This window comes from Pinus tabuliformis, chromosome 2_2 (assembly GCF_031772625.1).
Source record: "Pinus tabuliformis cultivar Carrire ecotype Pingquan chromosome 2_2, CPIR1, whole genome shotgun sequence".
Lineage (NCBI taxonomy): Eukaryota > Viridiplantae > Streptophyta > Pinopsida > Pinales > Pinaceae > Pinus > Pinus tabuliformis.
The window spans coordinates 401,496,567-401,510,806 of NC_142300.1; positions in this window are offsets into that span (position 1 = coordinate 401,496,567).

The following is a 14,240-nucleotide window of genomic DNA, read 5'->3' on the forward strand; positions in this document are numbered from 1 at the left end:
TGCAACGCACTTGAATGCACTACCCAGGTGCGTTGAGCGGGAAATGACAAGTGGCAGAGTCATTCAACGAGGTGGAAAGACCATGGAAGCCTCCAGAATCTTCTCCAATGACACTTGCCTCACTGAATTCGACCAAGTGATGAGTAAGAGGCTCTCAGTCTCCAAGTGGAAGCAAGAACTGACAAAGAGAAGCCACAAGTCAAAACATAAGCTGACTCATCCTCTCTGCATACATCTATATATGGATCCCTCATCCCAGAGATCCAGAGGCTGGAATTTTGTACTTTGCAAAGAATTGCTGTTGGTTTGAGATTGAGATTAGTACATTGGGTGATTTATGCTTTGTTGGAGGAGAGGAAGGGATTCCTTTGCTGGGAGGTAGATGCTAGATCGGGACTCACTTGGTTGTATCTCCTCTTGGACTTTCTTATTCTATCAATAAACTATTTGAGTTTCTTCTACATGCTGTGTACCAATGATGTTTTGTTATATTTGCATGTTTAGCTTAATCTGATCCTGAGCTTTTTATGAATGTATATCTATATCTTCGTGTAGTTTCTCTCTCTTGTGATCTTGCAGGAATTCGGTGAAGCTGGGCCGGTAAAGGAGCAGGGAGCTGGGAGCTACTGAAGAGAGGAGTGATTGGATCAACAAACTAGCGAAAGACACAGTTTAGTTACATCCTTCCTCCTCATTTACATTTCATAAAGAAGAATACTCAAGTAGTTTGTCTTGTTTGTTGCTAAGGCACTATCACACCTTAGAGTGGGATAGTGTTATAGACATTTTTGTGCCTTACAGCATAGAGCATGAAATGTCAATAATCTGAGGGATCCAAAGTCCCTAAACATGTTGTTCTTACGCTTAGAGGAACAAGGTCAGCAAACCACAGCACTGCAAATCAGTTCTCCACTGAAAAACACTCAAAAACAGGTCAATTTTGGATCAAAGCAGCTGCTCCACTAAGCATCTACGCTGAATGACAAAAGCTCCATGGTGTACCTGCGCTGCATAGCAAGTGCAACAAAGGCTACCTGTGCTGGGCGTACTTTGACATGTGGAGGAATCTTTTCTCAATGTGCCAGTGCCCAGGAAGCTTCCAAAATGACACTTGGATCAGAAGATTCGCCTAAAGATGAGTAAAGAGGTTCTAAAACTCCAAGTGGAAGGTAGAAACTCCGAGTGGACTCAAGGACTGAAGAACAACTGGAGTTGAAGAGGACAACAAGTCACACATCAAGCTGACTTATCCTCACTCCAAAACTCTATATAAGGATCTCATCCCATGGGATCTAGAGGCCGGAATTTTGTGCAAAGAATTGCTGTTGGTTTACAGTTGTGAGTATTGGGTGATTGCTTGAGGGAGGTGAAGAGGAGATTTCTTTCCGTCGGGAAGGTGATGCTGGATTGGACCTCTCACGGTTGTATCACCGCCTGAACCTTACTTCCTTATATTAATAAAGCATTTGAGGTTCTTCTATTCGCATGTGTTTCAATGGTGTATTGTCTTACTTGCGTATTTGATTTATGCTAATCCTTGAATCAATTATGAATGCATGCTTCTTGTAGTTTCCTTTTCTTGTCTTGTTCGCAGGATCTCGTGTAGCTGGGCCCGTGAGAAGACTCGGAGCTGGGAGAAAGTGGAAAATAGAGGAGATCGGATCGACCATTTGTGCAAGACATCAGTTAGTGGATCTCTTCCTTTCATCTCTTGCATGTCATAAAGAAGTAACTTTAGATAGCTTTGCTTCAGCTGTTGCTAAGGAACTATCACCCTTAGAGTGGGATAGGGTCATTCCGTGTTGGATACTTTTCCCCACAACAGACTGGCGACTCCACTGGGGAGCGTGTCTTGTTGGTAGCTTGTGTTTCTTGCTATTCATTTCCTAAACAAAGGGAGTACCGAATCGAACTGCATTCGAATCCTTCGAATGCAAAGTAGAGGGCAGCTACTCTAGCTCAGTGCTGGGCATGTTTATGATTTGAAGAGCTGATCCACAAGGACTCTTTTTAGCTCTTTGTGATAGTGTTCATCTTCCTTTAATCATCCTCTAGTGTATACTTGACTGATAGCCTCTGATTTGGCCAAAAACCATTGATTTTTGAGCAAACTGTGACCCGGAATCTGAGAGAGACGAGAGTTGTCTCTTCAGTGCAGCTGCAGCAAAGGCTACCTGCACTGCAACGCAGGTCCCGAAGGGGCTACCTACGCTGCATGTCAGATTGACAGTGCAGTACCTGCGCTGATCCAGTTTTGCCTTGTGCAACTGGGATTCCCCACTGTCTGTTGCCCAGTTTTCAATATTGTTTTTGCAGCCTGTTGTCAACCTTTATACCCAGCTGAAACTACCTTTCTTTGCCTTCATTCCGCCTCAGTTGTATGAATAAACCGTGATTGTTCTTATTGTATTTCTTGCTTTCATTCACAGTTTCCCGTAGCGAAAGTGAACTAGTCTTGCTGTGACCTCTTGGATCTAGACCTGTGATAAAGTGTCGTTGTGATTCTAAGAGCTAGTTTATTGCTGTTCATAGCTGCTTGAACATTTGCTTTCGTTATATGGTTCGAATTTCAGTATTTCTTGTGTTGGAACGAGTGAATCTTAAGGTGTTCTTTTGATTATTGGACAAAAACTTGTTTGCTTTCGCTTGAAATTGAATTCGAAATTATACAACAGCTTTCTTTTTGTAATACATCAACATTAAGGAAGAAGAAAAGAAATACTTGCATTGTGCATGTGCATTTTGACAGTTTGCATGTCGATTTAGGAAAGTGCATCAGTGTGTGCTCTATGATCTATTTGAAAAGATGATGTCTTTCTTTTCCCTCAGTAGTTAAGATTTTCATAAGTTGAAAGAATTGAAAAAAGCTTAATTATCATTCTTAGACTGCATTTAGGAGTTGTATCATACATCACGTGGTGATCCATAAAGGCAAACTGCTAAGCAAGATCAACCTAAAAAGAACTGAATTTATCTAACAACACTTTGAAACATAACGAAACACAGTAGAGGTCTAGGTAGAGACGTGTTCCGGCGTCGTTAAACATAGTGACTGTTGATCTCTACGAAGGTGGGTGATTCCTCCTGAGGGACGATAGCACTAATACGGACTTGTGCCCCCGCGTACCGTCGCGTATATTGGGGGACCCCTATAGGAACAAAAGCCTTTATCCATAGGAAGCCGTGTCGTCCGCCCTACTGATCGCGATGCAGTGAACACAGCATTCACGAAGATCGACCACTCGTACCGTAAAACGTATTCTGTGGTTTCGCGAAAGGTTTGGCACACCCTCTGCCTAGAACTCCAGAGTAGTTTCTTTTGGCCTTTTTCAAACTCTATAACTGAAAAATTCCATCCGAGCATTTGTCACTTCGGGCTCGTTAATACATCGAAGGAGACTAGAGTCATCTTTAGCTTTTTCTCGACTCTTAAAAAGTGAAAAAGCAAGTTGTGTCTAAAGCATCGTCATATAAAATTCATTCTAAACGGAACATAATCACCCCTTATTCCTGCGTTGATCTTGAGGTTGAGAACATGGAGCACGCCAACCAAGGGATTCCACATGATGGGACCCCTAGCCCTTTCTCCTCTTGGGGAGAAGTTGGTGCGCCCCACATGGCCACATTGTCGCTTCCAGGACTGACAATTGGCCTGCCAGTTTGGTTATTCTCAACCACTGTAGTTCAGACCACCACGGTTCCTGAACAGTCGAGTCAACAGTTAGACCAGTCTAGAGCTACCCTCCAGCCTTCCACTTCTAATAAGCCTTCCTCTGATCCTTCTTCTTCGAAAGGTCGAGCCGCCGAAAGCGGAGCTCCCATAGAAAAGAAGAAGGAAAAGAAGAAGAAAGAAAAGAAGCAGAAGGAGCCAAAGGCGCTTGGGGGCAAGCAAAAGGCATCTAACAAAAATCCACACACAGCACGGACTAGGCCCAAATCGCCATGTGTCATATGTAGAGAGGACCACCTCCACCGTGATTGTCCCAGTATTCCCCGGATACTAAGGGACTGGTCCCCTCATTTGCACAGTTCGGAAGCGTCAACCTCTGACAACCAGGTTGAATGCTTACCGTCGACCAACGAAAGTGAAGGTCCTAGACGACGAAGGGGAATGAGATTCCCCTGCGAACTGTGTGAAGGCAATCACACCCTCCGCCATTGTCCCTTTTTAGACGAAGCCAAGAGAGTTTTGGAAGATCAACCGGTTGCACCGTTGCTACTTCCTCCTGGATACCAAAAACTCGCGCCAAGTCCTTCGTTGGTTGAAAATACAGCTGCCCCGCTCATAGGGCCAGCTGAAGTGTCAGTCACTGAAAGTGAACCTACTGAATCCGGACCGGACGAAAGTCCAAAGGTCGAAACGACAGTTGACCCGATTCTCCTTTCAGAAGTTTCATCTTCAAATACCACAGTCACTGAGGATTCATCTTCAGCTGACACCCCTACCGAAGAGAGTAAGGATGACACCGTCCAGATTCTTTTCGTCAAGACCGATTCTGATGAACATCAGGGCATTGTGCCCACTCCTTTATTGCAGGAAGGAGCATCGTCAGGATCATACCCGGCCGTATATTCGGTCCCACCACTAAGCAACCTGGTTGTGTCCTTTGATTGGAACCAACTAGGGAGACCCCGGTTACCAGCCAGTATACCATTTAGAATTATAGTCCAAATATACAAAATGGTGATGGCTGGGACTATCATTGATGAAGGGGCATCTGTGAGTATCCTGTCCTCTATTGCTTGGAAAGCACTGGGTTGCCCAGCGCTTTTGCCTGAGATAAGGAATCTCTCGGGTTTTGACAAAGGAACCAGTCGACCATTAGGGATTCTACCTAATGTGCCTATTACATTGAAAGGGAAGGCTGTCAAGATGAGTTTGATGGTTGTCCAAGGACCCTTGGATTATAACCTACTCCTTGGACGAGACTACATATATTGCATGGAAGCAATAGTCTCCTCACTCTTTCGAATAATGTGTTTTCCACACGAAGGAAGAATGGTCAAGCTCGTAGACCAACTTTCATTTCCGGGATCACACATCGCCAATAGTCACATACCTATCCTGAATGGTCTATTTGATCAAGAAAGGTCTCCACCTCCGGTTCTTCTTCCTGATGAGTGCGAGTAATTCGGGAAAGTAGGGCCGGAACCCAGGGGGCATGCATCCTGGTCTGCTGAGGACAGAGAAAACCTTGGGTGTAAAGTAGAATTTCCGCGGGAGAATATGACTAGTCCGTACCCCGTCCCCTCCTTCATCTTCGTAAAATAGAAGAGACGACAAGAGCTCTCATGCAGAGGAAGGGGCAGTTAGGAATGGGGTTGTTCTGGAAAAAGATTCTTTTGTTAAAGTTAAGTGTGTGGCGGAGCATCGTCATTCACCTTTGTCTAAATAAGTAGGCTCTGCCAAAGAAGGGGATCTGTTTGCGGCAGCAAGTAGTAACCATCTTTGGGTAAAAGGCAAGCCTCACCCATTAAAACAAATGTTTTAAAGGATAAGTAGGGGCAGCCTCCAAAGAAAGAGATTCTATTGCTGCAACAAATTGTAACCATATTTGTGTAACCTAATGATAGAAATCGCCGAAGAAAGTTTCTGTTTGAAAGGATTAGCAGAACGATCTTTGGATAACCTGAAAGAGGTAAGCCTCACCCATTGAAAACAAGGGTTTTCGACGGACAAGTAGGGGCGACCTTGAAATTAGACTTACACCTAGGGGCATGCAAACCTCTTGGAATGCAAGCACGGGCGGCTATTTTGTTTTTTAGTTTTTTAGGTCCTCCCTTTAAACCTGTAGGTCTAACCCGTTAAACTCGTAGGATTAGCCGATACCCAGCTTGCATAAAGAGAGGATATGGAGCAAAGCGTAGGGAGATGAAGCTCCTTAAAAAATAGCAATCTTCCAGGAGACCTTCCTACTTTATGACTGGTAAAAACGAGCAGTTTTGGCAAAGTTCATGCTCGTTAAAAAATAAACGCAAGATCCGAGCAGTTTTAACGCGGACTTCATGCTCGTTAAAAAATAAACATAAGCATGTGAGCAGGCTTCCCCCCCAGAGTTCAAGCTCATCCAGAAAAAATGAACCGGTAAATAACCATTTGAGACCGTAAATTCATCAGCCATAAAAGCCTTGGTCGTGTTTGTGCACCGTCACCTCCACTTTTCATTTGGCTGATCATTCACATCCACTTGATTGTTTACCTATTTTGAGGAACAGCTGCGAAGAGTGATTTCACTTAGCCATCCTTGTAATACTGCCGTGATTGGAAAATTCCAACCTGTACCTGGAATCTGCTGCTATCCCTGTTTATCACTCGTTCCTCAAAATACGAGTCTTCTTTGAGCTCTTTTCACTGACTCATAAAATATGAAAAGTTTGCCGAGTTTTGGCCTTCCAGCTCGTTAAAAGGACCGGAAGAGCTATCCCTCCTCTAGATTTTAATCTTTTTGGACCTGAGGGATTATTGCACAAAAAGATCGAGCGCTTGTCTAGTTCGGCTCGATAAAGCTATCGAACATTCATCCCTTCTGTATTGTTTTATACTTTTTCGGACTTAAGGGATTAGATGACGAAAAAGGACCTTTGGAGTTAACTTTATGTACCCTTTTTAGACTCTCTAAAAATGAAAAGGACCGAGTTGTCTTTGTAGCTAGGCTCGTTAAAAATATTGGATAGCGACAAACTTGTCTTTAGACGAGAACGAGTTTCCCTATCGTTAAGCTCGTTAAAACATAGCGATGGGCTTGCCCGAAGGGCAGGTTATAGAACAAGCATATGTTACCCTCCTCAAGCTTGACAAAAATAAAGAGGTACTGGTCAGAAATGACTGGGGAAAATTGGGAAGAACCTCAAAGCTTAATGGTAGCTAGTCGCTCTTGAACATGACACTTTTGCCTCCGTAAATATCGGGTTGGGTTATTATCATTCACCGGTCCCTTCACCATGGTCTTGCCATACCATCCATACATGGGGTAATGCTACCGATCCATCACATCAGTGTCGTTATATGTTCAAGAGATTTCATTCAGAAAGTGTCAACCGGGTCCCATCCACTACCATACATCATCTTTCATCCTTCCATGACCGCCACCTTGAATCATATTTCACAGATCGTTTTCACCATCATCACTAGCTCCGTTCCGTGTCACTGATGTGGGATTCATTAAGGCCCTCCTTTGATGGATCACTTCTTGTCGACATCAGCTCACTATCCAAGAAGTTGATCTAGGAACACCCCCTCAGTACTTTGAAGCTTGCATGCCTCAATGGCAAGTTTCTCACTTCCGGCGATAGGTATACATTAATGACCTTCGACCGGGAGACTTTGCGTGGTGTTCGACGTCAGATCCTATATTCACGCCACGTGAATTGTGCTGCAGTACCTTGAGGGTCATCATCATTATCGGTGATTCCTCTCGCGCTTGTTAACAGTTTACATTATTGACTGGTAATCAAGCAATGTCTTTCCATGTTCGACTTCAAGAAATTCGCACATGGATCGACTTGTACTAGAGTGAAGATCGGACAAGTTTGAAGACCCCGGATCTAGTTTCATCCATCCGGGCTGCGATATATATTCAGGAGATAAAAACATAGACATGTGCAGCAGATGATCATCCTACTAAAAGGATGATAATTAAAAGCAGAGAATTATCAGTCTATTATTAGACGATCGTCTGTTTATGTACAACAAATGTATTTATAAAGCTGAGCATGGGAAATGCCCGCATCAGCTAGATCATGAAAAGAAAGTATGAAAAGATAATGTATTGTATTGTATTTTGTTACAGGTCACCTCCCGACGATTGAATGAACTTCGGATCCTCCTAATAAATCATTTCACCCGATAAACGACCTCATACTTTAGGGGGCAACTGTTATAGACATTTTTGTGCCTTACAACATAGAGCATGAAATGTCAATAATCTGAGGGATCCAAAGTCCCTAAACATGTTGTTCTTACCCTTAGAGGAACAAGGTCAGCAAACCACAGCACTGCAAATCAGTTCTCCACTGAAAAACACTCAAAAACAGGTCAATTTTGGATCAAAGCAGCTGCTCCACTAAGCATCTGCGCTGAATGACAAAAGCTCCATGGTGTACCTGCGCTGCATATCAAGTGCAACAAAGGTTACCTGCGCTGGGCGTACTTTGACATGTGGAGGAATCTTTTCTCAATGTGCCAGTGCCCAGGAAGCTTCCAAAATGACACTTGGATCAGAAGATTCGCCTAAAGATGAGTAAAGAGGTTCTAAAACTCCAAGTGGAAGGTAGAAACTCCGAGTGGACTCAAGGACTGAAGAACAACTGGAGTTGAAGAGGACAACAAGTCACACATCAAGCTGACTTATCCTCACTCCAAAACTCTATATAAGGATCTCATCCCATGGGATCTAGAGGCCGGAATTTTGTGCAAAGAATTGCTGTTGGTTTACAGTTGTGAGTATTGGGTGATTTCTTGAGGGAGGTGAAGAGGAGATTTCTTTCCGTCGGGAAGGTGATGCTGGATTGGACCTCTCACGGTTGTATCACCGCCTGAACCTTACTTCCTTATATTAATAAAGCATTTGAGGTTCTTCTATTCGCATGTGTTTCAATGGTGTATTGTCTTACTTGCGTATTTGATTTATGCTAATCCTTGAATCAATTATGAATGCATGCTTCTTGTAGTTTCCTTTTCTTGTCTTGTTCGCAGGATCTCGTGTAGCTGGGCCCGTGAGAAGACTCGGAGCTGGGAGCAAGCGGAAAATAGAGGAGATCGGATCGACCATTTGCGCAAGACATCGGTAAGTGGATCTCTTCCTTTCATCTCTTGCATGTCATAAAGAAGTAACTTTAGATAGCTTTGCTTCAGCTGTTGCTAAGGAACTATCACCCTTAGAGTGGGATAGGGTCATTCCGTGTTGGATACTTTTCCCCACAACAGATAGGGGCATTCTGAATTAGATACTTTTCCCAACAACACCCTCCAAGTAGTCTAGTCACTTCCTTTGATTATAATCGACTGTCAGGATGTCGTCTTCCTTCTTATGCACCTTTCCAGATCATAGTACAGGTTTATGATATGATTGTATATGGCACTATTATAGATGAAGGTGAATCTTTGAGTATCATTTCCTCCATTGATTGGCAAACGCTTAGTTCACCGCCACTTGTGCCTGTTACCCAGAATCTGTTGGCTTTTAACAGAGAAACTAGTCAACCATTAGGGATCCTTCCTCAGTTGCCTATTACTTTGGGAGGAAAATTGTTTATCTCAATTTGATGGTAGTCCCAGGCCCTTTAGATTACAATTCACTTCTTGGACGCGACTATGTTTATGACATGGGAGATATTGTTTCAACACTCTTTTGAGTGATGTGTTTCCCGCATGAAGGTAGAACTGTCACCATTGACCATCTTTCGTTTCCCGGTCCAAATATGGCTTCCGATCAACTATCTTCCCTAAATGGTCCTTTTGTCCCAATTGTATCTTTCCCGCCACAGGTCAATTATGTGGCAACCCGTTCCATGCCTACATCAACTAACGATCAATTCTGTGATGTTGTGCATTATGTACTGGGGGCATTGGAACCAGATCTCTCTAATGGATTCCTTCCTACGTATCCCTTCCAGAGCATTGTTCTCCCCCTGATGAGAACCTCTTGGAAGTCATGACCTCTTATGGGTCGTGAAACAAGGAATATGAGGATAGTTCCTGGTCTTGTGTCAACATTGTTAAAAAATGAAACAAAAAGTATGCGCATAATTCCTTGTCTTGTGTCAAGCTCGTTAAAAAATGGAATAAGGAATATGAAGATAGTTCTTTCACTGTGTCAACCTCATTAAAAAAATGAAATAGGTCTTAGAGCGTAGTTCCTTGTCTTATGTAAAGCTCGTTGAAAACTGAAACAAGGAATATGAGGATAGTTCTTTTAATCTGTAAACCTCATTAAAAAATGAAACAGGTCCTAGAGCATAGTTCCTTGTCTTGTGTCAAGATTGTTAAAAAATGAAACAAGGAATCTGAGCAGAGTTCCTTGTCTTGTGTCAAGCTCATTAAAAAATGAAACAAGGTCCCCTGGAGCGAAGTTCCAATTCAAGTATTTTATTAGATCTCGTAAAATCCTAGTCGAGTCTTTCACTTGATCTCATAAATGAACCTTCATTCCATCCACCTAATAGCCATGAGTAGTCTACTTAGGTGAATGTAATGAAGCTTGGGGGGCATGCACCTAGAATCAAGTCATCATGCTCAGGGCATGTAAACTGAATTCAAGCATAGCTTTTTGTTTCAAGCTTGTGTAAACATGAAACTGAATCCAAGCATAGTTCCCTATGGTTCAATCTTGTGTTAAAATGAACCCATCTCCATTTTAACCCTCATGATTTCCATTCTATCGGCCTCTTTCGTTAGATGAGCCTTGGTTTTTCTCCTTCCATTGTCACTATTTGCTTGGTCGGTCATATGCTTTCACTTAGTTGTTTTACCCTTTTTGAGGAGCATAGTTCCATATGGTTCAAGCTTGTGTAAAAATGACCCCATCTCCATGTTAACCCTCATGATTTCCATTCTATCAACCTCTTCCGTCAGATCACCCTTGGTTTTTCTCCTTCCATCATCACTATCTTCTTGGCCGATCAAACACTTTCAGTTGGTTGTTTTACCTTTTTTAGGTACAATTGCAATGAGTGGTCTTATTAGCCAGCCTCTTCACATAAATCAACATGTTTTGAGAAGTTCCAACATCACCGGAACCAGTTGCTATCCTAGACACCACTCATTCCTCTAAGTGGAGTCCTCTTTAAGCTCTTTTCAAACTCTTGAAATATGAAAAGATTGCCGAGCACTTGTCCTTTTCAGCTCGTAAATGGATTGGAAACGACATCTACTCAGTATAAGTTTAACCCTTTTCCGGACTGAGATATATTACTTATGAAAAAAGAATACATTGATTGAACATGGTCAATAGGTTCTCTCTTGTATTATTTTACGCTTCTTCAGACTTGAGAGACAAATTTATGAAAAGGAACTTGTGGAGTTTTCTTTTTGTCCCTTTTCAAACTCTCTAAACATGAGAAGGACTGAGTTCTCATTATCGTTAAACTCGTTAAAAAATCAAAAAGCGACAAACTTGTGAATCATGACAAGGCCAAGTTTCACCTTCACTAGGCTCGTTAAAACATCACATAGTGATGGATTCACCCGAAGGGTGGAATTATACTACAAGCATATGTTATCCTCCTCAAGCTTGTTAAAAAATAAAGAGGTACTAGCTAGCAATGACTGGGGAAAATGGGAAAGGGGGTAAATCACTTTATGGTAGCAAGTCGCTCTTAAACATGACACTTTCACTTCACTCTATGACTATTTGGGTTGGGTTATCTGCTTGATGATTATCATACCTATGGTCTATCACACCATCCATCACTTTGGCATTGGGTCAATGCTACGAATTCATTCAGTTTCACCGACATGTTCAAGAGAAGTCACTCAATAAACTTCATCCTTTGCAATATTCATGAACCTTCATTTTCATGACCGCCATTCCTGAACCTTGTGTTGTCAGTCAAATTTTGTCTTTAAAATCCTTACACTCGTTTCGTGTCATTGATGGGGGATATATCAAGGCCCTCTTGTGATGAGTCACTTCTTGTCAACATCAACACATTATCCAAGAAGTTGACTTAGAAACACCCTTCCAGTACCTTGAAGGTTTCATACATCAATGGCAAGTTTCTCACTTCCGACGATAGGTTGACATCACTAGCCTTTGACCGAAAGACTTTGTATGGTGTTCGACATCAAAATATCTATTCACATCATGTAGAATGTATTGTAGTACCTTGAGGATCATTATCATTATCGGTGATTTCTCTTGTGTCTGTTAACAACTTGCATCATTGGCTGGTAATCAGATGGTGTCTTCCCATGTTTGACTTCAGATCACATTTTCACATGGTTAGACTCGTACTTGAGCAAACGATTGGACGAGATATAATACCGAGGATCTAGTTTCATCCATCTGAGCTACGATTTCAGGAGAGTACTAAATCATCTGTATGATGGCTTTACACAGATGTTCATCCTATCACAGGTTTATATCTGTAGACGACTATCTAATTTATGTACATGTAATGAAAAGTTTATATGTTGAGTATGGGTATGCCTTCCCTCAGCAATTCATGAAAAAATTCAAAGATATCATGATATTATGTATTGTAATCGATGTAGCTCACCGTCCGCTTTAGATCCTCCCCATCACATCGTAAAGAATATCACTCAACATTATCATTTTCAACTTCATGCTTTAGGGGGACACTGTTACAGGTCTATTTGGGCAGATCACTCCCGACATTCAGATCAATGCAATTAGGGCTAATCGAACCCTAATTCAGTTGTTACATGCCCTAGACAAATCATCAAATTGAATGCTTCCATCCATGAAAGTTTCCTAGCCTGAAAAACTACTAAAATGCGTCCTTGGGACACCAGTGTAGCCTTGGTCAGGGTAACTACATTGCAGAGCAGGCAGGGCCATTCAGGCCTGCACTGTAGTGCACTTAGGCCCTCTTTGACCTACACTGGGCAAGAATGAGTGAAATTCACAATGGATTTTGGGAACATTCTCTGGTTCTAGAGCATTCTAGAAGGATGCGCAGCTCTTATCTCATCCTATGAGGTTGAATTTGGATAGGCTATGGATCAAATGTCCCTCTATCCTCTCATCCCTTTCTCCATGGAAACTAACTCCAGTTTTGGAAAGCCATTTAATGCCCAATTTATGGCATAAACACCTGCATTTCCTTATAAATTAACTACTCATCATAGTGATCAGGAGGCTGGAATTTGAAGATTGTAGAGAAATATTGTTGGTTTGAGATTTGAGTTCATGTCAAGTAATGTTATGTTGCTAGATTGGTGTGCTTTTGGTGTGACGAGGGTTGGATTGAAGCTGGATGAGTGACACAGGATCAAACCGCATTGGGTGTAACTCTTCCTTCTATAATAATAAAGTTGTCTATTCCTTTTCTCATATTCTTGTTCATATCTATGATGATTATGTGTTTCAATTTTGTCGATTCCACTGGTTTATAGTAGATAGATTATGTGTGCTTTGATTGTTGTCGTCTTCTATTTCTGTTGATAGGTACTAGTTGAATGGATTCAGTTCGAGTGGGAGCTACAGGAGCAATTCAAAGGAAATCAAGGAAGCGAAAGATTACAAGTAAGTTCCTTCATCTCATCTATCTATTATAGGAAACGATTAAACTACTTTCTTTCTGTTGTTCTAAGTGTAACTAGCCACTTAGGGAAAATGTGTTTATCCGTAGATACAAATTCCATATAACACCCATAGAACCGCTGGTATGCACACATCCCAATCATTCCTATTAACATTACATACCTTTGTGAGGTCATTCTCCAAGACCTTGTTGAAAGCTTCAACAATGCCATTCACCTAGGGATGATATGGCATACTCTTCTGATGGTACATATGGAACTCTTCTGTTAAAGTTGTCATTGTCTCATTTAGGAAGTGTGACCCTCTGTCACTCATCATAATTTTTGGGCATCCAAACCTTGAGAGAATAAAATTAAATATGAACTTTGCAGTAGTTTCCGCACTGCAATCCTTCATAGCCTATGGCTCCGCCCATTTGGTTAAGTTTTTCGTTGCAGTGATAATATAACATGCTCCCATATTTTTTCTGGGTGGTTGAATAGGTCCAACAAAGTCAATTGCCCATTTATCAAATGCTTGTAACATGACCTGTGGATTTAATGGAACTTCATCCCTTCGCGATGGTCTCCCGGTCCTTTGACACACATCGCACACACTGCAGTATTCCTTGGAATCTTTATGTATTGTTGGCCACCATAGTCTTGCGCATAGGATCTTCTGCACAGTAGCCCTACTTGCATGGTGTCCTCTAGCGACAGCACCATGTGCTTCATCTAGAATAATGTGTCTTTCATATTTAGGCACATATTTATGTAGAACTTCATCTGAACCCATGTTATAGAGTTTTGCTGCAATCATAGAAAAATCGGTAGCCCTGACAACTAGTTCCTTCTTTTGCTGCATCATATACCCTTCGGGAGCTATGCCAGTAGATAAAAACTGAATGATTTCCACAAAATTCTTGTCCGCAACCCTGACAGCAAAGAGTTTCACGTCATATAATACTTCCTCAATATTTGTAGGCTCTTCGCCATTTTCGATTTGAGAAAGGTGGTCTAGTCCAACATTCAATCT